The sequence below is a fragment of the Pezoporus wallicus genome, unplaced genomic scaffold, assembly GCF_028554395.1.
Source record: "Pezoporus wallicus isolate ANWC-B61680 ecotype Strahan unplaced genomic scaffold, APGP_CSIRO_Pwel_v1 contig_9238, whole genome shotgun sequence".
Classification (NCBI taxonomy): Eukaryota; Metazoa; Chordata; class Aves; order Psittaciformes; family Psittacidae; genus Pezoporus; species Pezoporus wallicus.
Genome location: NW_026636792.1, coordinates 765,135 through 786,287, shown reverse-complemented (window position 1 = coordinate 786,287; position 21,153 = coordinate 765,135). Strand labels below are relative to the sequence as shown.

The 21,153-nt window shown below is 40.3% G+C and overlaps 1 long non-coding RNA gene across 1 annotated transcript; it reads right to left on the bottom strand.

The window, feature by feature from the left end:
- Positions 1 to 697: 697 nt before the first annotated feature.
- Positions 698 to 16,560, bottom strand: LOC130595188 (uncharacterized). Its single transcript, XR_008971249.1, has 3 exons — positions 16,500 to 16,560; positions 2,769 to 2,892; positions 698 to 1,119 (listed from the first exon to the last, which is right to left on the bottom strand). It is a non-coding gene; the product is annotated as an uncharacterized LOC130595188 (long non-coding RNA).
- Positions 16,561 to 21,153: the final 4,593 nt, after the last annotated feature.

The following is a 21,153-nucleotide window of genomic DNA, read 5'->3' as shown; positions in this document are numbered from 1 at the left end:
CAAACAGTTGCTGTATGTTACACTTGGCTTTCTATTGCAGAGTTGAGCCTCAAATGACCCTGGAGCATCCATTTTCTGGATTATAAACTTTCTCAGAAAGCACCAGAAGTCAAGATGTTCCCACTAATGGCCTTGTCTTTAAAAAGAGTGTTTTACTGAGGGTGATCATTCTTATTTACAAATAGGCAATTTCCAAAATCATGTCTCTATTAAAAGAAATTAATATCATTACAAGTTGCAGGGATAAAAATTTCACCAAGTTAATTTCAACATCAACGACATGTTACTTCTATTACAGTATATATTAGAAAAAACTTTTGACAAAAAGAGTACTTTTCCAAGAATTCTCCTGTTTATAACATTTTTTTCCCCTGACAGGGTCTAAGTTTTTTGTTTTCTATCCCCTTTAAATTCAGCAAATTCCACAAAAATCCAAACTGGATTCTCCCCCCAGAAATTGAAGAATTGTGTCAAAAGTTTTTCTGACTCTTAATTGAAAGGTTTTCCCTCCTGAAGCTAGTACACTTCTGCGTCTTGGTTTCCTACAGCATTAGGAATTAACAATCCATCTGATGAGGTTTGTATCCCCAGCCCTATCTGACTTCACCTGATGGTGGGTGGGCTAGCCATCTGTTCAGGGGAAAGAAAAAATCCTGTGCTTCACTGCAGTTCCCTCCCTTTCCCCCCCTATTCAAGCTACAGCAAAACTGTTTCTTCAGTCTCTTGTCTCACCCATAAGTAGTTTCCACCATCCCGCACACATGATGTAATGCAGGACGACATGATTGATGCAGCCTGACCTGACATGTCATGACGCTGCTTGTCACATGTGGAACTCAGGAAGAACAAATAAAATAAGCAGCCTTGATGTGTTCATAATAACTGATGATTTTTCCTTTCTTCATTATCTCCAAGTTACTTGGGCATTTACTACATAGGTGTCGTTGCTAGTAAGCAAGCAAGTTACATGCTCTGAGACAATGATAACAGTTGGACCACAGTCACAGAAAATCTTTATACGGGCATTTTCTTCCCCAAGAAAAATTTTGACAGAGCAAAGACTGAAGGCTTAAATTACAGATTCACCTAATGTGAAGTGGGCTGCACATTTCAGCTCTCCTGTAAATTAGAGGATGAAAACATCTTGTCATGCCTCTTGAGACCAGTAGGTACCTGCAACAAAGTGCTAAAAGCCAAGCCAGTGCTAATGACTACCTCTACATTTCCTTTAAGTGGATGCTGGACTCTTTTCCTTCAGTGTCTATTTAAAAGGCAGAAAAAGAAGGGAAAATCAAGACTATGTACAGCTTACCCTCAGTTCTCATGTGCTGTGTATTACAAGGCAGCATTACCAATGTGTACAGTTTGACTAGTCTGCTTCTAAACCCCTGTTTATATATGTAAACAAGTGATAAAGGTCCTACAGCACCTCATAGACAGTTTTAGCTGTCATTAGACACTTATTTTCCCAGAACACTTTCTCCTTGATACTTCATTTAAAGTATAAGGCTCCAAAAGGAGCCTTCAGAAATAGCCTATTTCAGAAAATGTCTAGAGCTACATGCTCTGCTTCTCACTACAGTCACTAAGGGGCTCTCAGCAGCCCCAGTGGAAGTGGTACGAGATTAAGACACAGCAATCAGATCCCAGGTTATCTGATATAAATGAGTCCTCTAAGTAAGTCAGCATATGTAAGTGAAGGCAAAGGTTAGTTAGTATGCTAATAAAGATGACTCAAAACAAATAGTTGGTATCATTTTCAGCTAGCAGGATATTCCTCAAGTAGCAGAGTTGTCAGCAAACACTTCATAATCTTCAAGTATTTCCAATATCTTCCACAAGCTACAGAAAGAGATAGAAGCCCCCCTAAGTTTTAACTCATTCTGGGCAAATCCCTAAACTGCTTCCTGGCAATTTCAGCTTCCTTACCAAGGCAATCTGGCAACTGCTCTCTTTGGGATCTTTCTCCTCTAGGACCTTCCAGCATTACAGGAGACAAGGTGAGCAGGTTCCCATCAACACCCTTCTGTTCAGGGCTCTCTTAAGCTTTCCTTAATCTTTTAAATGTTGATTAATTGTAACTTCCTTAAAGCGTTTCTCTGTACCCACAGTGGCAGTTGAACTCTTTCTTCCTAGAAATTACAGCCAGATCCAACCGCCTGACACTTTGGAGTCATGCAAAAAAAAACCCACAAACTAAGACTTGCCAGAGAACTTTATTGTGGAGGCAAAAAGAACACAATTTAATGGAGGTTGATATCCTGTAACTATGAAATGACATAGTGAGAGGGTCCAGCAGCAACAGACTTCAGATTGGCACTACTCTGAAGTGGCAGCTTTCACTTCAAGAGATAAACTAGATTAATTATTGCTCAAGATTTGGTATATTGCTGGGGCTTGCTGAACAGTGCAACAAAAAATGGGATCAAGTGATAAGCAAGTGAAAAGCTCCCTGGAAGTATAGACAAGCAAGGGCAAACTTGAACTATATTTTAGTAAATACATGCCTTTGACCAGCTAATATTTCAAACATCAATTACCAATGCTTGCCTCCAGTGCAGCAGTTGTTGACTTTGAAGACTGGAGGTGATATCGTTAAATAATGCAGCTCCATTGTAATAAATCGAACTGCACCAAAGTCAACCCTGGAAGGGTTTGATCCAAGCATATTTGACTTTAAGATCAAAACAATCTGACTAAAACTTTCCAAGAGCGAGTCTAATGGCTTTTCTTTACCAGACAATGTTATCATAGTCAAATACACTCACAAAGAACAGGGCAGCAATCAGCAATGGTGTTCCCAAGAAGCCAGCGGCTGCAGAGCAGGGTGCACTGTGCTCAGGGCTCTACAGTTGTGTTTGAACACAGTAGCATTTTACACTGTACACCAACCTACAAAGAACACAGACTCATGCATTAATCCTCTGCATTGTGGAAGCACTTTAGATACAGACTAAGACACTAGTGTGTATTTGGGGTGGGCAAGCCAGACTGTTTTGCTCAGAGATGGACTTCCTCTGAAAACAAACAGCCATATAAAACAACTGCAAATCCACATATTAACTGCCTAAAAATGTTTCAAAAGTGCTCAAGCTGAAGTTAAAAGTGCACTCAAACCAACCAGATACTCAGCTGTTTTACTTCCCAGTTTACTGAAACAAAGTTTTAATGAAAGATTCACCTACATGCATTTCCTTCATTTTCACCACTAACTTTAGATCATCCTATAAAACACCTAGGAAAGAGTAAATAAAAGCTCCTCATTCATCATGAAGCTTGATAATGTTTTATAGACATGATAATATTTTATAGACAAAGTACTTGATCTCAAAAAGAAATCCTGCAATTTAAGCATTGTGTACAGTGGCCATTCCCTAGCCAAGTGCAAAGCAAAGTTGTAGAGCACCAAAGACAGCCTAATGGTATGTATGCCACCAACTCCAAGAACAAAATTTGCCTCTGGCTGCTGTAGAAACACATCCTACACTAGGATCCAACACGCGAGTGGGACTAAAGCAGAACTGGGAGATCAATGTATGGCTGGGCTCATCAGGCTGGGCACGGATCTCTGAAGGGCAGAATTCACCCATGTTCAGTGTGTATCTCATATACATGCGGTGCATTTATATCTAGCATACAGGTTCATCTAGGGCAAAAGACTGATGCATAAATATCTTTCTAGTAACCAACCCCTTCCCGTTATGTGCCACAATGAGTTTAAACTGGAGAAGCCCAGTGCACAGCTGAGCTGCAGTGACTGAAGTGCTCTTACACTAAGTGCTCACCGTGATAAATCAGTACAGAATTTACTAGTCACACACCTTCCCAACATCCACACCTTTATGTATAAGAAATTCTTATATATTTCTCCCAGTCCCACTCAAGCTCATACACCACAAACCCTTTTAAACAGCAACAAAATGCTACATCTATTCACTGCCATTGGATTTAATTTTTAAGCCTGCTAAAACTGCTTTTTCTGCCCCCATAATTTCTGGCATGTATACTGTCATATCGGAGGAGAGAGCAAAAAAAAGCAAAACCTTAGTGTAAGGAAGTGCCTTGCCCCCCACCTTTTTAAGTGTAACAGCTTTCCAAAGAGAAGCTTTTATATCTTATATAGTAACTGTTAGCAGTTTGTGACATTTCTAGTCTGTCCAGGGTGTAACTAGTACATCACAGGTCAAGTCTGTCACCTTCATAAAAGCAAAGAACATGTACACTGGCACACTACACTGTGGAGTTCCTCTGAGAATTACCAATGTCATACCAAATACCATCAACAGTATTTATCTTCTCTTCATCTCTGCCATTTGTAGAAGCTTCCAAGAAATTATTTTTTTACATGAAGATAGCTTTCTCCTCACTCTTGTGAAGTGAATGCCATAACCCAAAGCTTGAATCCACGAGATTTCATTTGTCCTCGTGCAACTATAATTAAAATACAGCTCTCTTTGGGGAATACCTGGAAAATTAAGGTTATTGTTGTTGCTATTATTAATTAATTATCATCAGATGCTTGCTCTTAAAAAATGATCAGTCTTCAGATTTTGATGCTTCCTATTATCCTTGTTAAGTAAATGGTCAAATAAAGATGAATGAATTGCAAGCAGACGAATTAATGATTAGCCAAGAATACTTTATATTGAATTCTCTAACCAGCAGGTTTCACACCAGTAGAAAATGGTTGCATACCAGGCTCTACTTTGGGTAAATACTCACATGAAAATAGTGCTCCAATGAGGAAAATTTGCTCTATTCCACGAAGGAGACAGATACATCACGTGCACGGCGAGGAAGTTAAATCATTCTCATGTAGCTGGTCAAGGATTTAGCAAGGAAGCAATACTAATTACAGGTCCATCCCAGACACATCAGATGGTATTATCCTAAATAAGAAATGACATAAAAAGCAATGGATCATTTCTACAAGGGAGATGGGGGATATTAATAATAGGCCAAATTTAAGGTGAAGCAAAGCATCAGAATCCTCCAGGGAAGCAGTTATGCTGCTCCGATTTCCAGGCTGGTGCCAACATTTGCACAGCAGGCGCAGCACAGGGATGCTCTTCCTGATGTGTTGGATGTTTTGCCAACTGTATTTACTTCTCTTTCTCCTGTCTCAACCCCAGCATGTTCCTTGTTCTGGCAGGTGCAGAAACATGGGCTCCATAGCCAGATGGGCAACCCCTAGGAGTTCTCCCATGTCAGCAATTTGCCAGAGGTTTCTCTTGTGCTCCTTGACCTTTGCAAAGCAACCAGCTCCAAAGGAGCTCAATTCTCCAGCCTCAGACCTTGCACTCCATTTCTATTTGTCAGTGAACAGAAAGAAGGATTGACTTGAAGGAAAGCTTCCATTTATTTAATAAAGAAGCTGAAGGAAAAGGATATTTAGAGCTACCCTAAAGGATCAAGTTCCCCAAATCCCTCGTTTCCAAGTAATTTAGAATAGAAGTTGAATGTTTCAGAAATGCTAATCAGTTATTCAGACGCATTTGTTGTGCAGTAATATAGAGTTGGCCTTTGCTATGTATAATGTCAAGACATGCTATTTTAGGGAGCAATATTCCCTTTGCCAATCTCTCTGTGAGGCACTGCCACACATTGCTGGCATGATTCAGCACACTCAGATTTTCACCAGGAAAATATCTGTTACAGGCAGAAGTTTAATGGGATCTCACTTCTTTCCAGGTTTCTATTACAGAGGATCCTGTCCCAAATAAAGCATAAGACTCACCTGTGCATTATATCTATTTCTCAGACGTGCAGATTTTGTGTCTGCTGTCACCATTTACAGCCACACAGACCTCACAGCCAGGTCCGTGGTAGCCCTGCAGTGCCCTTCAGAAGTTGTCTCCCTCAAATACAACCACTGCTCAGGTGCTTGCTAACAAAATACTGTTCTGCATGTGCCAGACAGCATCCAAAGCCAACCCCACTTGTTATTTTATCACCTACTTATCACTTCAAAAAATCCTGAGGCAGGCTTTTAAATAGCAGAGAAATTTAAAAGCATATGTTATCTGGGTTTTTAGTACGACTGTGCAGCACATGCCCTGAGTGGCACCAGCATCCACTATGGATTTAACCTCTTGGTACAAGCTCATCCTCTAAAGGAACAGAGAGCCATCCAGTGTCAATGCTGAATCACACGGGCCAGAACTTCCAAGGGGCCAAATATGACAACAGACAGATGTTTAAAATATCAATTACTGAATGCATCCATGGTGTAGGCACAGCAACCTGCTATGTATTATGCATCAGAACCACTTACACAGCGATTTCTGTGGGGAAACAGACTCATGCATGCTGTCCAACCTGTATAAAAAATGCTGACTGCCCTGTCACTGGGACATTCAAAAGTGATCAGGAAAGGCTACTTCTGTTCTGCATAACTTCGAAGGAAAAACAAGACCAATACTTAGTGCTTCTAAAAGTCTTGTGTATTTTGTGAGCAGTTCAGTCCCTGGGTTTAACCTTACACTCCCTTTCTCACCCTTCAAGAACTGTCCCTCACAGAGCAATGGTTTGCTGAATTATGTCCTTCTATACTTATTCAATTAGATAATTTAAAATGCATTGCTAACATGCAACATTACTTGCATTTAAAAGCTAATAGATTTCCCCCCATCCTTGCAAACCATGGCACACAGACTAACAATAAAAGTAGCAAAGGGGAATAAGAAATTGAGGGGTTTGTCCCTCGTTCTGTTGCAAATGTATTGGGTTTGCTATTGGGAATGATATTGCACCCTGAAAGCCTTTTGTGAGGTTGTAGTTATGCCAGAAATTTTCTAATGGCAGCTTTGGCTTAAGTACTCCTCCATCAACAGCTTATTCTGCCTCCAGATCACCTTCACCTCCCTTGCAGCCTGGTTACTGATGTGACTGCAGGGCAAGTTCAGGAAATGTAAATCCACCTTTTTTTCAACTCTCCTTCTGGGCAGGTTGTTTTTCAGCCACATCACTTCCTAGGTCTGTTTCCCTGCGTGCTACAATGGTAGAGACTGTATATGAAGTTAAGAGCAGTGGTTATAGCAAAAGGATAGGAGCTGTTTAAACTAGTTTAGCCCCCTTAGAGCAGCACTGCTATGAAGTGTCATACGGCCCTCAATCACAGATGACCCAACTGCCCTGATCACCCTATTCCATAACTATTCTTCAGGGAACACTCAAGGAAACCAGCAGTCCTAGCTGAACATCCTTGGTTTAGTTCCTTCAAATCATACTTTTTATACCAGTATTAATATCTTAAAAAGAGCAGTGACAAGTAGCATTAAATCTCTGTTCCCTTTTTTCTCATTGTTAGTTCAATGGGCTGTTAGCTAAAACATACAAAAGAAAGGAAGACTGGCTGACTTGAGACCTGCTGAAGAGGCTTTTGCTTACACTGCCTGCATTTCTTTGTTTATCTGACTGCATTGTTTTGCTTCAATAGTTATATTTAGAGCTTTCATAAAAAGGATGAAATAGTGTTTTTTTTCCAAGATGCTGTGGCTATTGCTAAATTCTACTGAACACACAGGAGCTCTGGAAACAAAGAACTAAGCAAACAAAGAAAAAAGCTAGACAGAAGCTGGAACTCCTACCCCAGCCCCGACAAATGGCCTTGGGTGGGTATTGAACATGTAAGGGTGAGCATGACAAAGGGTGATTGCAAAAGGTGAGCTGAGTCTCTGCTCCTGACAGGTTCATTTTAATGCTCGTCTGTATGTTTACTCAGTCTGAGGACATTTCTACATGGAAGTGGATATACAAATAAGGGTCTGTAAGAGGATAATTATTATTTTGCATTTGTGCTTTACAAACACTACTGAATTCAGTCTCCCACAACGCTGCTGTAATGGTGAAGTGGTGTAATTCAGTCAGAAAACAGTCACAGAACACAGTGATAAATCCCCCCCTCATTATGTTTCCTTACTCATGCCATCACCACCAACATTCTCCCCCATCAGATATACGAGTAGAAAAAGGAGATGCAAATTTATAGCAACCTTATTTTCACTGAAGTTTCATTGTTGTAGCTGCTGGACCTGCAAATAGGCTGGAATAGCTCAGCTGTAAACTAAGTGCCCAGCAGACATGCAGGCAGAAAGATTCTGCCCTGACTCAAGTGAGGATGACTTGTAGCAGTAGCTGTTGTGGTTTGAGCCCTTTTTACCCTACCACCAGCACATCCTACTTTGGTGCTCTCCCCAGATCCTCCCCAAAGGGGTTAGGCTCAAACCAATCTGAGTCAATGAGATAATGCTTATTCTGCTTCTTCCAGCAGCACAGAGGGATGTATGCTTTTTGCAAGTGTTTAAATTTTTACCACAGTATTTATTAACCTATCCTAATGTTGACTTATGCTTCAATAAGGTGTCCAAAGAAGCTGAGCAGTATACAATTGTTATAAAGAGAATGGTACATTATTGCTGATCTCAATTTGCATCAGAGAACAATCAAAGGACTTTTATTGAGAGTCATTACTACAGGAACACAGTCAGTGCAGAGCCTGAAGTTAAAGCAGTGCAGCAGTAGCAGAACTACCACTGTCATTTGTCACCTCAACAGAAGACATTAAAAAATATATAGGTAATGAAACTTAAGCATAACAGGTTAATAATTAAGATAGCACAGATTTCTCAATGTGCTGAAACAAAAACAAAAAGGCAGTACAAAGCATCTGTGCCATGACAACATAGCAAAAAGGAATTCTGTAAAACCACAGGCTGGACAAAGGTATGAATTCAAGGGTGGGGGCTTATTCTTTCTGATATTTCAATATTTTTGCAGTTTTCAGAAATAAGGTTTGTGACAGGTTTATCATTTCAGCTGTCTCAACCTCATCTTGTCTTTCCCTCCTCCCCTTCCAAAACACATACACTCTTCTGCAGAGCTGACCATCACGTGCTAAAGCCTGCCTGTCTCTTTAGCCTCTGAAGTTGGATGCTGAAGAGGTAAGGCTGGCTTTCAGAAAAGGTCAGCTAGGGCTGAGGGGGGAGACAGCCTCAGAGGTATCTTGAAGCACTTGAAATGATAGAATAACACTTCTGAATGGGCAAAGGGGCAGAGAGAAATACACACAGGAGGAAGGGGAGGAATCAAGACAACAGGAGATGAAAGTGAGGAGAATGGGAAGAAGGGTAACATGTATAGGGGAAGCAAAGATAGCAAGCAGAAATAAGGAGGCACAGCATGAAGATGAGAGTTATTTCAGTAGCAGAGAGGGTCCAAAAAACCCCCAAAGTTCTAACAATGAGTTGCAGCCTCTGCCCTGTCCTTCTATGCCTTTACTTTTTAAACCAAGTTTATAGCATATTCCAAAGCTACCAAGTGTGAAAAACCTTTATACTACAACTAAGTGAAATGGGATGGGAAACAAAGCAGAACTGATATCCTTCAACAGATAGCAAGCTGAAGCTTCATTTCCAAGCTTTTGTTCTCTTTTTCCCACCACCCATGCACATTCAAGAAGTCTCAGCACCACCATGCTTCCTATAGTCTTTCACCCTCTCTCCTTTCCCAAAGGAAGTTGTTTACCCCTGTTGCTTCTTGCCAAATGTGGCAACCTAGTGGCAAACATATGAAAGAATGAGACAACCCGACATCTTTTAGAGAGTCTGAAGAAAGACTGTTCTGCTTTAGTCTATCTCCAGATGTGAATGTTTCTGCCTTTCATTCTGCTCCCACTGTAATGTGCTAGCAAGGTTTCTATCTGGCAGATGCTGGAACAGGAGACATGGTAAAAGCCCTGCTAACAGCTCAGCATGTGCTTCTGCACTAGCCTCTCTGCCAGGTTATCTGGAACACAAGGTAGTGAGAGTCCCTGCTTAGGAGAGGGTACCAGAATCTGTCTTGACAAGTGTTTTGCATGCAGTTAAATAGACAAATGTATTCTGCTGCCAGCCTCTTGCAGGAATTTGACTTGATGCCTGTCACCAAACAGCTTCTTTTGCACTAGAAGAATTACAAAACACTCATACCCTGTAATGATCAAAAAGAGAGCCCCATGCCCCCATTAGATTTCAGAAGTGCTATCCACACTCCCTTGCAAGCTAGTAACATCTGAGCTTACACAAAATTAGGATGTGCATGTCTGAAAGGTAAAACAAATATAAAAAAGTCTGCTATATTACATTACACAAAGGCTGCTAGTCCATCCTCTCCACTAGCCTGTTTGTGACAATGACAATCCACCATCACCAGACACTGCATCATGCACATGTACAGCACAAGCCCCTTCTCAATTCTGATAGCTTGCGATCAACCTTTCATAGAGGAGAAAGGGCCATATAGCTCAAACTGTTTTTAAAGCAAATGCTGTCTGGATACCCTCAGCCTGCATGCAAATACATAATGCGACTTAAGAAAACTGTTTCAGTGATGCTTTGTAGCCGTAAGTCCCAAGAGAGAAATGTGCATTTTACCTCATGTACTTCATCAGCTATTTTTCCATTTCACTACTTGTTTTTGTGTTATGGTCAAGTAGGATTCCCTTAGAATACCTGTTACTGTGCATGATTAGAAACTCTCATTCTAGAAGAGCTTGAAAGTAATGGTGCCATTAATTCAACAAATACAAGCTCTCAAGAGAAAAATCTTCCTTATTTCACCTTCTGTATCACTATTTCCACTATGCCCTTTTCTAGAGAGTTTAGTGCACCCAAACCTCAGAATTACAAAAAAAATCCCAAATCATTAATGGTAAAACCCAGGTTTCAGTCTCAGCTAGAGACTGCACCTCTTTAGTTATCAACCAAATACCACAATTAAAGACTTAAAAAAATAAAAAATAAAAAACAGATCCCAGCAATTTCCCTGACAAGAACTAAGAAAGTCTCCTTTTTATTTTTATCTTGTGGCCAACTGAAACCCAAAAGGCTGCAAGATCCACCTGAAGCTAACCCTGCTGCTGGAACATCCACAAAGGATTCCCCCATTTTCTTATGCTCAAAGAGTTTATGCAACAGTCTGTCCTTTAACCGTGATCTCTTCCCCCTCCATTTGGCCACCCATTTTTATACAACTTAAGGCCCTGTTGTCACTTCAGCACCCGCAGTTTTTTGTTGACATCTGCTTGAATTTATTAGCCACCAACAGTATTATTGCATTTAGTGCATTTCCACCAGAAATCAAACAAAAGGACAAACTTTACACCTTTCCTTTCTTGGCCCACTTCCTCAATCATCACTGCAATGCAAACAGGTTTCCCAGAGAGACTGCAAATTCTCCATTCACTAAGATCTTCAACTGAGTTTTGAGTAGGATCCTGAACAAATGGATACGACTTCAAATTTGGACTTCAAAGCTAGTGTCTCCTTTCAGCAGGTAGGCTATACCAGATGAGCTTAGAAATACCTTCCAATTTAAGTTTGTTATGCTCCTAGTAGGGTCAACAGTTCCGAGCAGTTCTGATAAGCTTCCCACAGTATTCGGACACCTAAATTGAGTCCTATCGTAAATTTTACTAATAAATAGTACAACAGATGCTGGATGCAGGTGAGGAAGCATGTTGGAAATACTTCCCTCTCCATATTACAGCAACCACCCAATGGTTAATGAACAATTTGTGTCAGGTTATTCACTACCTATCCATGCTACCCCCCCCCCCCCCCCCCCCCAGCACATGAGCACAGTTTTTTAGGGCACCTTTGCAGTACTTCTGAAAGCACCAGTTGCAGCACCATGTAAACCAAAACAAAAAAGCAGCTAGGTGGAACACCAGTTTCTTCCATGGCTTGCTCACTCTTTGACCTCTTAAAGGAGAGAAAGACAACAAATTGACTAAGCCTCAAGAATGCATGTCATAGGCTTCCAAAAATGGTAACAACTTTGTCACTTCTGGCTATGACTGAATTTAAGTTGGCAATTCTGCCAACCCTCTGAGCCATCCGGCCCCTCATGTCTTTCATTTTTTAGGATATGGTTAGATTAGCCCATCCATTATAAATATGACACAGCAGTACCCACAAGCATTACAGAGTTTTCAGCATTTCAGCTAAAAACCCCATTTTGGAAGGATTTACAGCTTGGCTGCGAGAGTGGCGTCTGGCTGAAACGTGGCATACAAAGTCTCGCCATAAGAGCCCAGCCGTTTAATAATAAATCAGTTTGGCTATTTTTAAATCAGAAGGCTGAAAAATACAAATGAAGTTTACCATTTGCTGACACATCTTTGATCTTAGAAGGAATGTGAATTCCACAGGCCAACTCTTCAGCTGATGTAAATCAGCATAACTACACTGGCATCAGTGGAGCTCCAGTGATTTACATGCTACAAATCTGTCCCTGTATTTATCAATGGAATATTTGTAGTTAGCTTTTGGGTCAAATCTTTGCTGTTGATGTAACCTACTGGAATCAATGGGGAGTTGCACATATACATGCAGAAAAGGACTTAGGTTTCTTTTCTGCACTCCTGATTATTTAATTTTTAATTAAAACAAAATTGCAGAGTACAAGCGTAATCATAGAGAACCCAGAGTGTTTAAGGCATTGCATATCTTGGTTGAGGCTATAATGAGATTTACAAGGCAGCTGTAGGCCATGCATCAACTGCTACTTTTTAATCTTTCTATACTGATCCATACGGCAATCTGTTTTATTGTTGATCCGTATTTACACTACAAGCATATAGTTTAGTAATTTCACATGAGACCATGCTGAAAACAAAAAAATCTCCAAAAAAAGAGGCCAAAGATTTGGATTACATTCAGGACTTTCTCTTCCTTCCTCCTTTCCCCAACACTACCTCCTACCTGCTGCTTGCTTTGTGTTGCAGAAAGGGCTAAATGTCCCTACCTCAGCTTCTTCAACCCATGCATGTGCAGAGCATCAGCTACTGAAGAGACCTGCTAGTATCAAGGGAGCAAGCACGGTAAGGCACTAAAGCCAAAAGCCAGAACATCCAAGCTCAATTTAAGTCTGCCCCAGTTTCCTCTGCCACATAGGGCAAGTTCTGTCACCTTTTGGCACAGTTTTCCTCCCTTCCCCCTGCCATAAAGCCAAATGGGACTAATGATATTTATTAAACTGTGTGTGGAGCTGGGATTTATGTATGACATATGCGAAACATACCATTTATTTGCATGTTTATGATTGCACATGCCATCATAAATGCAAGGTAGAACTGCCTTTGCAAACACATCATTTTACAGACATTTCTGAAAACGTGAGCATCATCTGAGTGACTGACCAGATCTTTTTAAAAGTAGTATTTTGTACATTTAGTGATACTATAAACACAAAACATTTACTAACACTCGGCACACACAGCGCCTGTCTATTATGGTGCATGCAGAAAGCATTGTAGCATTAATTGATGTAATGCCCAAGACAGAAATACTTGCTTGTTTCACTCCGTACATTTCTTCATTTGCTGAATAATTCAGCTTCTAGAAAGGCTTAGCTGACCTTTTCTTGATAAAGTCATATTTCTAAACACTTGCTTGCATTTGGTATTTTTAATCAGGTTCAAGTCCACTCACTGCACATCAGAGCTGAGAATAATGATGCAGATACGCGTTTTAGCCAAATGATGTTCCTTACAGCGCACACACTTTCCCCAAATCACTGAGTTGTTAAGTGTAAGAGAATTTATGATGCTAAATAAAACCAGGAAAAAAAAAAAAAGATGTTTTAATAAGATGAAAATCCAAATGTTAAAATAATGAGCCATCTGTATGGGTGGCCCTCTCCTGAGAGATGCCAAGAGCTTTACCATCTGTGAAACATTTACCAGCTGTTTCCTTCCTTTTTCGTGAGAACATAAGAAATCCTTGCAGTTGGTGTTTCTAACTGACACATCCTAGTGAAGGAAACAGGTTTGTTCAACGTCAGGGACCTCTCATGAAAGCTAGCCTGGCTGGAATTAACCTAATATTTGGTAAGCATCACTGTTCCCCATTTTGAAAAGATCTTTCCAAGCAGTGGTCCAGCAGGCCACAGGGCACTCTGGAAAATGGGAGAGGCAGAAAGCAGCCCACAGACCACAAACTGGTTTCAGGAAAGAAAATATATTGAATATCTGAGCATTTCTTTACTGGTTTGCTTTTTATAAACCCTAATCTGTTGCAGGAATTCAGGATAAATTTGTAACCCATATGAAGCTCAAAGGCCCCTGCAATAACTAAGTATATCATGAGCATAGAATTGGACTTTGCTGCCTCTCCTCTGATCATTGTTTCACATACCTGCAATCAGCATACCCCTGCAGCTTTTAATATCTGTACATGCACACTGAACCCCTGCACAAACGAATTACATAGGGTCCTAGGATCAGACAATCACACTCCAAGAGATTCCAGTTTGTGGTGCACAGCTGAAAGGCTGCAAAATAAAGACAAGTTTAATCTATGAAAGGATATATTGGCTTGCATTTATTTATATCCTGATGTGTGGTAGCCCTAATTGCACAACATTTAATTATTTCCTTAGTGTTCTCTTATTTCATTAGCTGCCAATGTGAGTTGAAGAGAATATAACTTAAGCAGCAGAATTAGCTCTTAAATTCCAAGTCGATGAAATTTGTCCATAGGAGTGATAAAGGGAGTTTCTATGAAGTATTCAGTTACGTTTTCAAAAGTTAATTTTTCAAGAGACTTGTGAAATAAGTCGGGGGGGGGGAAATCAGCATCTGATCAAACTGACAGTCTATGTGGTTGTGTAAAGAGCAATATTTGGTTATTGTCTATATGCCAACCACCACCATATCCTTCACAATTAGGAGAACTGTAACAGACATGAAAACAGACAACAGCTCTACACAGCACACTAGCAGCACCTGCCTCAAATCAAGGACCATTCTTCCCAGTAAAAGTTTCCTCTCCCTTTCCTCGCAGCAAACATCAGCCATAGCATGAATAAATGAAGGAGGCTTGTCATTTGTTGTGTGGGGATGCACAGACAGTGGGGACAGCACCGAACAGAGCAGACAGCAGTGTGAACATATCAGGACTGATTTCTGACACAGCACCCAGAGAGTCCCCCTCTGCTTGCAAGGAAACATCCCTGCACACATTGCAGAGCTGCCTCTGGAGCGAGTAAACTATCCCACCACTGATCCCACTCAGCACAGGGCTCACATGCTGCCTGCACATGCTACAGAAACCCAAAACCTCTTCAACTTGTACCTATCACAATGCAACCCCATAATCAGCCCCCTAGCTGATTCCCATTTTCCAAGGACTAAATACAGAAAAGTAGTCTCCATACATGGGCTACTTTTAATACAAGTGATGTTACAAAGCATGACCTTTGCAATTCAGTTAGGCAACACCAGAATAAGAACACAGCAGCACGCTTTTTCTGTTGACAGTGCCCAATAATAGACCCTTGGGCAGTTATCCTCCTAGGATCTACAACATGAGAGCACTAAAAGTCTGGATGACACTAATACCTGCAGAAAACACTACTGGCATTTCTCTGTATCTCTTAGTACAAGCCATAAGCCAATGGATGACAGTAAGGGCCCACAGAATTCATCTCCTTGAAATCAGGATTGAATCAGAGTTAGCCAATGAGGGCAACATGCAGCAGATTTCCTCCACTGCAGGATCTGTTCAGTACGTAGCTAAATTTAAGTGTTAAACTGGTTTCCTTATATATAATGCTTTTATTGATATTGGAAGCATTTTTCCTGCAGTTAGACCCCACTTTGTCTCTTCAAAGTAGAATCACTTTGAAGAGACAAGCACCTACAATGGAACAAAAGGGCATGGAGCATTTGGAAACAGGAGTGAATGACTTCCAAAACACAAGTAAACAAATAACCCAAGCTGAGGACAGACTTAAGTAAATCTGTAAAAAAGGATAACCTCAGGGTCTCCATGACTGGCTAGAGTAGTGTATTCAATATTTCATGCATTATGATATCAATCTGCAATGTGTGGAAAGGCATAGGCATAAAGCTGTGATTCCAATTTCTCTCCATAATTTAAGAAATCGTGCTTTGCCAGTAAATTAAGTTAGAGTTGTGGATACTTTTTATTAAACCACTTTGAATACTATGAAGCACAGTTCTACAGCTACCAAAAAATATCAAGATAAAGGAGTCATTTACGATAAAGCAAACCAGCTTCCCCAATATAGCACCCATGCTGTCAATAAAACACCTGGCTTTTCTCATGAGAATGAAAGCTTAAGTTCTGAGTTTTAAGTAATTGCAAAGAACAGCACAAGATTTTTGCTAGGCATTCCCTGATAATTTTGAAATGGGTGCTAATACCGAATCGTACCAAAGAGTTTATGATCTGTTCTTTAAAAAGAAACAAGATTTGGTAGCTCGCACAATGTTTTACAGCATAGTTATAGCATTTTGAAATGAATCTGCCTTTTACCAGACGATCAAAAGTCGTCAAAATATAGTGAAAATAAAGTTTCATACCGTCCTGGAACAAGTCCTGAAAAACATCATATCAATATTTATTTCCAGAGAAACTGAGGCATGAAGTAATGCAGAATTATTTTCAGGCTGATGTATCTCTGCTTGCCTCAACATCAGCAATTCAGCTCACCTACGTGGAAGTCCTAATGGTACCATAGCCCTTACATTCTTCATCAAGTGTTATAAAAACCTTGGAATACAGAATGGTATAGAAGATGTGGGTTACTTGAGTGTTACCTGTTCAAAGAAGCACCTTCTTCTGAGGTCAAATGATTTTAATTCACTATATCCTCTAGTGACCCAAGCTCATAACAGCATCTACACTTACGTGAATGTTATTAGTATGTGCTTAAAAAGGGATCAGGGAAAAGCTAACACTGACTGCATTACATGCAGTGTTCCCCTGCTAGAATGAGATTAAGGTCATTGGCAGGGCAGACCATGTATGTCTAAAGTTTATACTGCAGATATCTTCACCGGTTTGCTGAAGTGCTCATAATTTCAGGCACTCAAATACTCCCCAGCTTTGTGAATACAGAACATATGCAATTAATCAGAAAGCCATTACTAACAAAAAAGTGGGGTTGTAGGTGTATGAAATCCTGCATATCTTCTAGGATTTATAGAATCCTAGAAGCATTTAGGTTGGAAAGGACCTTTAAGATAAAGTCTGACCACTCACCCAGAGCTGCCAAGTCCACCACTAAACCATGAACCTAAGCACCACATCTACACATTGCTTAAATACCTCCAGGGACGGCAACTCCACCACTTCCTTGGGCAGCTTGTTCAGTGCTTGACAACCCTTTTGGTGAAGAATTTTTTCCTCATATCCAATCTAAACCTGGCCTGGCACAACTTGAGGCTGTTTCCTCTTGTCCCATCACTTGTTCCCTGGGAGAAGAGACCAAATTCCACATCACTGTAACATCCTTTCAGGCAATTGTAGAGGACAATGAAGTCTCCCTGAGCCTCCTTTTCTAAGCAACCCCAGGTCTCTCAGCCATTCCTCATCACATTAATGCTTCAGGCCCATCACCATTTTTTTTGCCCTTCTCTGGCCCCACTCCAGTACCTCAATGACTTTCTTTTAGTGAGGGGCCCAGAACTGAACACAGGATTCAAGGTGCAGCCTCATCAATGCTGAGTACAGGAGATCACCACTTCCCCAGTCCTGCTGGCCACACCATTTCCAGTACAAGCCAGGATGCCACCTGCCTTCTTGGCCACCTGAGCACACTGCTGGTTCATACTCGTGTTTATAAAACCCCACGGCTTACTTTGCTAGCTAAGACAAATAATAGCCAGGTTTTAAAATTCAGCAATCCTAATTTCTTGCTACTATTTTGAAATCTCTAAGGGTCATTTTCCATGGTTTTAAATTCCTTACATGGCATCAAGCATAATGTGTGTATACTGGCCCATTTTGTTCTGGGTTCTAGTCCTACAGAACAAACATTGCTCTGAACAAAGCACATCTTGAATGCTACCTTTCCACCTGAAAACAAGGAAAAACTCACTCTGCATTTGAAATACCTGTGTAACTGTGTGTTAAGCCTTGCTTTTGTTTTGAAAGCTAGCAGTTTTAGCAGTTAGTACTTCTAAATGACAGCAGTTACAGCCTTCAACTTCTAAATTCTAGACTATAGAAATGGATTGTAACTGCAGCCTCTTTTCTGTGCTCCTGAAGATGCTCTGACTGCTGTAAACTGCATTGTGACTTTCAGTGGCTGCACTGAAGACTGAGCGAACTACTACACTGATATGCAGAGACTTCAGTATTTCTGCTCAGGTAGGAATTTCAACCAAGTAGGTGCTTTGGAGTTGCTCTTGACCAACAGGTTTTATCTAACAAAAATGCCACCGTACAATTCATATGTTTGAATACACTTAAAAGTATCATTTATTTAGGTCCAAAGGGTCCTTAAGAAAAGTTATAGGACAGCAATAGTAACAGGTATACAGACAGACTGACATTTTTGCACACAGATGGTAATTTCTTAGTATTGTTTTATGTGAATGATCAAAATGGAGCCATTTGGAAAAAAAAAAAAAACAAAACAAAACCCCTGCAAGTATTTCTGGCTTTCTTGACCCTGCCCTTCTTTTATTGGTATAATATTTATGATCTTCTGTATCTTAATTCTTCCATTGAGAGTCTTAAGCCGATTCACAGACCAGGTGCTGTGTAGGTGGGTGCTGTGTGGGTTTCCCCTCTGCTCAGATGCCTGAACTACAAGAGCTAAGCATCATGTTCAGCCAGGCCTGAACACCCTTTGAGCCAAGATTAACAATCTGTGCCAAACTATGGTGGCAGCTTGGGATCAAAGCACCTTTTTAAAACTTTCCTTAATATCTGGTTATATAAATAGTACAAATCTGTCCATAAAATCTCTTTTAATCACTTATGCAGTCAGGCAAACTTATACCTCATTTGTCAGAACGTCAAGAATAGTAGGTGCCCATCCTTGATCTCATAGTAATTCATTATTACTTAACTACATTGATTTCAATGGAAGGCATCAGAAACACCATAAAGAGGGAAAAAAAAAAAAGAACAAAACCGTATTTTTTGGCACTTCCTTAAGAACTCATTTGCAAGCTAGGAGTAGCTGCTATTTTCATCAGATTTCAAAGAATGATCTGCTTTATAGCTTTTCTTTTAGTTTATTAATTTTCCAATCTCAGTCTTCTAGGATCTTCCTCCTAAGAGAGGGGCACTTAGTCACAGTACCAGCATCTTTCCCTGTGCTCTAGGGAACCAACATTTAGCATCTGGACTGGATTTCTGATACACCATAGACAAGAAGCCACCATTTGCCTCGGCACTGTCAATCCTCATGCACTGTCACTTGCTTTTCCTGAGTCTTTGGTAAAAAGAAATACAAAAAACAATGTAAAATTCAAATAGGACTGGGAAGTACATTTAGTATCAGATTGCCTTGAAGCCTATTGCAGCTTTTTGCAAAAGTATATCCATGTTCTCCCAAGTTCTTGGGCACATCTGGAGTTTCACAGTTTTGGATCAAACCAGATGACAGCAGTCTGTCAAAAGACAGCTAGGAGCCCATCAAATAGTTATGCAAAAGAATTAAATTAAGAAAACTCTTTTGAACCCAAAATAGAATTTTATATAACACAAAAATAGTTCTTTTTCCAAACTTCCTTCCATGGAAAGGACAGAAAGTTAATTCTTTCTGTCTGAAAACAACACATTGGCTATGCTGATGACAATCTTTAGAAACAGAAAGGCAAGAACATTTACTACTAGCTGTGAGATGATTTTACAAATGTGAAAGCAGTGCTCATCTTGTGCACGATGGGGGAGATGGGACTGAAATCACACCAGGATTTGTGGTCACCTTTGGGGAACCCCAGCTCTGACCCAGAAGTTTCACATCTCAGGTACGGAAAATCTTAACTCAAAACACTGCTTTGGACTGAAAAGCAAACTGTTCAGGAAGGACTTCTGGCTTGTTTTGAGAGATGGTGGTTCAGAGCATAGTACTTGGCCTCAGAAATTTAATTGTACCTAAATTAAGACTGAAAACTGATCAGGTTGGATTAAAGCCTGGTGGGACTGTGGACAGAGATTTCTCACTCTGTCCTTCGCTAATATTTTTCCAAACTGCTTTTTGGCAATCCTTTCACTATTTTTTTTTTTTTTTTTACCCAGTTTTCCCTGTAAATGAGCAGTGAAATTCCAAGGGACTCTATCAGGAGTTAAAATCATTCAGTATATATTTGCCAGCGCATGCAGTATTTATTTTTAAACAGTGCCAAAACTGTTTATAGATAGAAACAACAGGACAACCCATAATTAAATAACCGTTTCTGCTACATCTGCTATTTAGCAACTTGAAGGAAAATAATTTCCCAACAACAAATAGGAATGGTCAAGAAAGCTCTCAAGTTTGGGCCCATTATTACCATATAAAACAACATATTAGTTGCTTAGCTACCAATCATAAAAGCAGCCCAATTAAAAATGAAAGAATCTTAACTAGCTGCATGGAATATAAAAGTGAAAAGTTAAAAGCTGTCAGGTGGTTAGTGGAGAGAATACTGAGAAGTGATTGACAAACTGGGCTTGCTTTGCTTCAAATTTGGCTTTGATTCAATAAATGATTGACACACTGATGTCGTCTGAAATAGCAGATTGTGCTTTGGAGAGGCTATTTAGCAGCCCATTGATTGGCAGGTTACTAAAATTGTCCCATGGACAGAGGTAACCAAACAGAGCTATATTTTGACAGGTGGGCTTTTTTTCTCTTCACCTGTATTTACTATTCAATTTATATTAAAAGCAGAAGTAGAGAAAGGACCAGAAAAGTGTCATTCAATTTCCATGAAAATGGCGTGATGTCTCCTTTTGTAATACTGTTCCACAAAACTAGGACTCCATTCCTCCATTAAGTATCCTGCTTTTTATGGAAGACTCTTGAAGCCAAACTGAACAGCCTCACACTTCTTTCTTCAGAAATGGAGACATATCATGAACATGAAAGTGTTTCTCCACTTGAACAACAAGCACCTTCACAAGGCAGCAACAAGTAGCATAATCAAATATGTTTTCTAGCTAGTAGTAGACAACAAGGCTCAGTTCCATGGGGATGAGGTATCAACCTAACACAGTCTCACCACTTCCCCATAAGCTAAGGATGGGGTGGATCAGAACCTGAATTTGAGATCTACAACCCTGAGTAAAGCAGAGTTTGCAAGAACTCGTTCAGTCTCCTCTGACACAGGTGTGAGGCAGCACACAATGAGGCAAAGAACTAGAA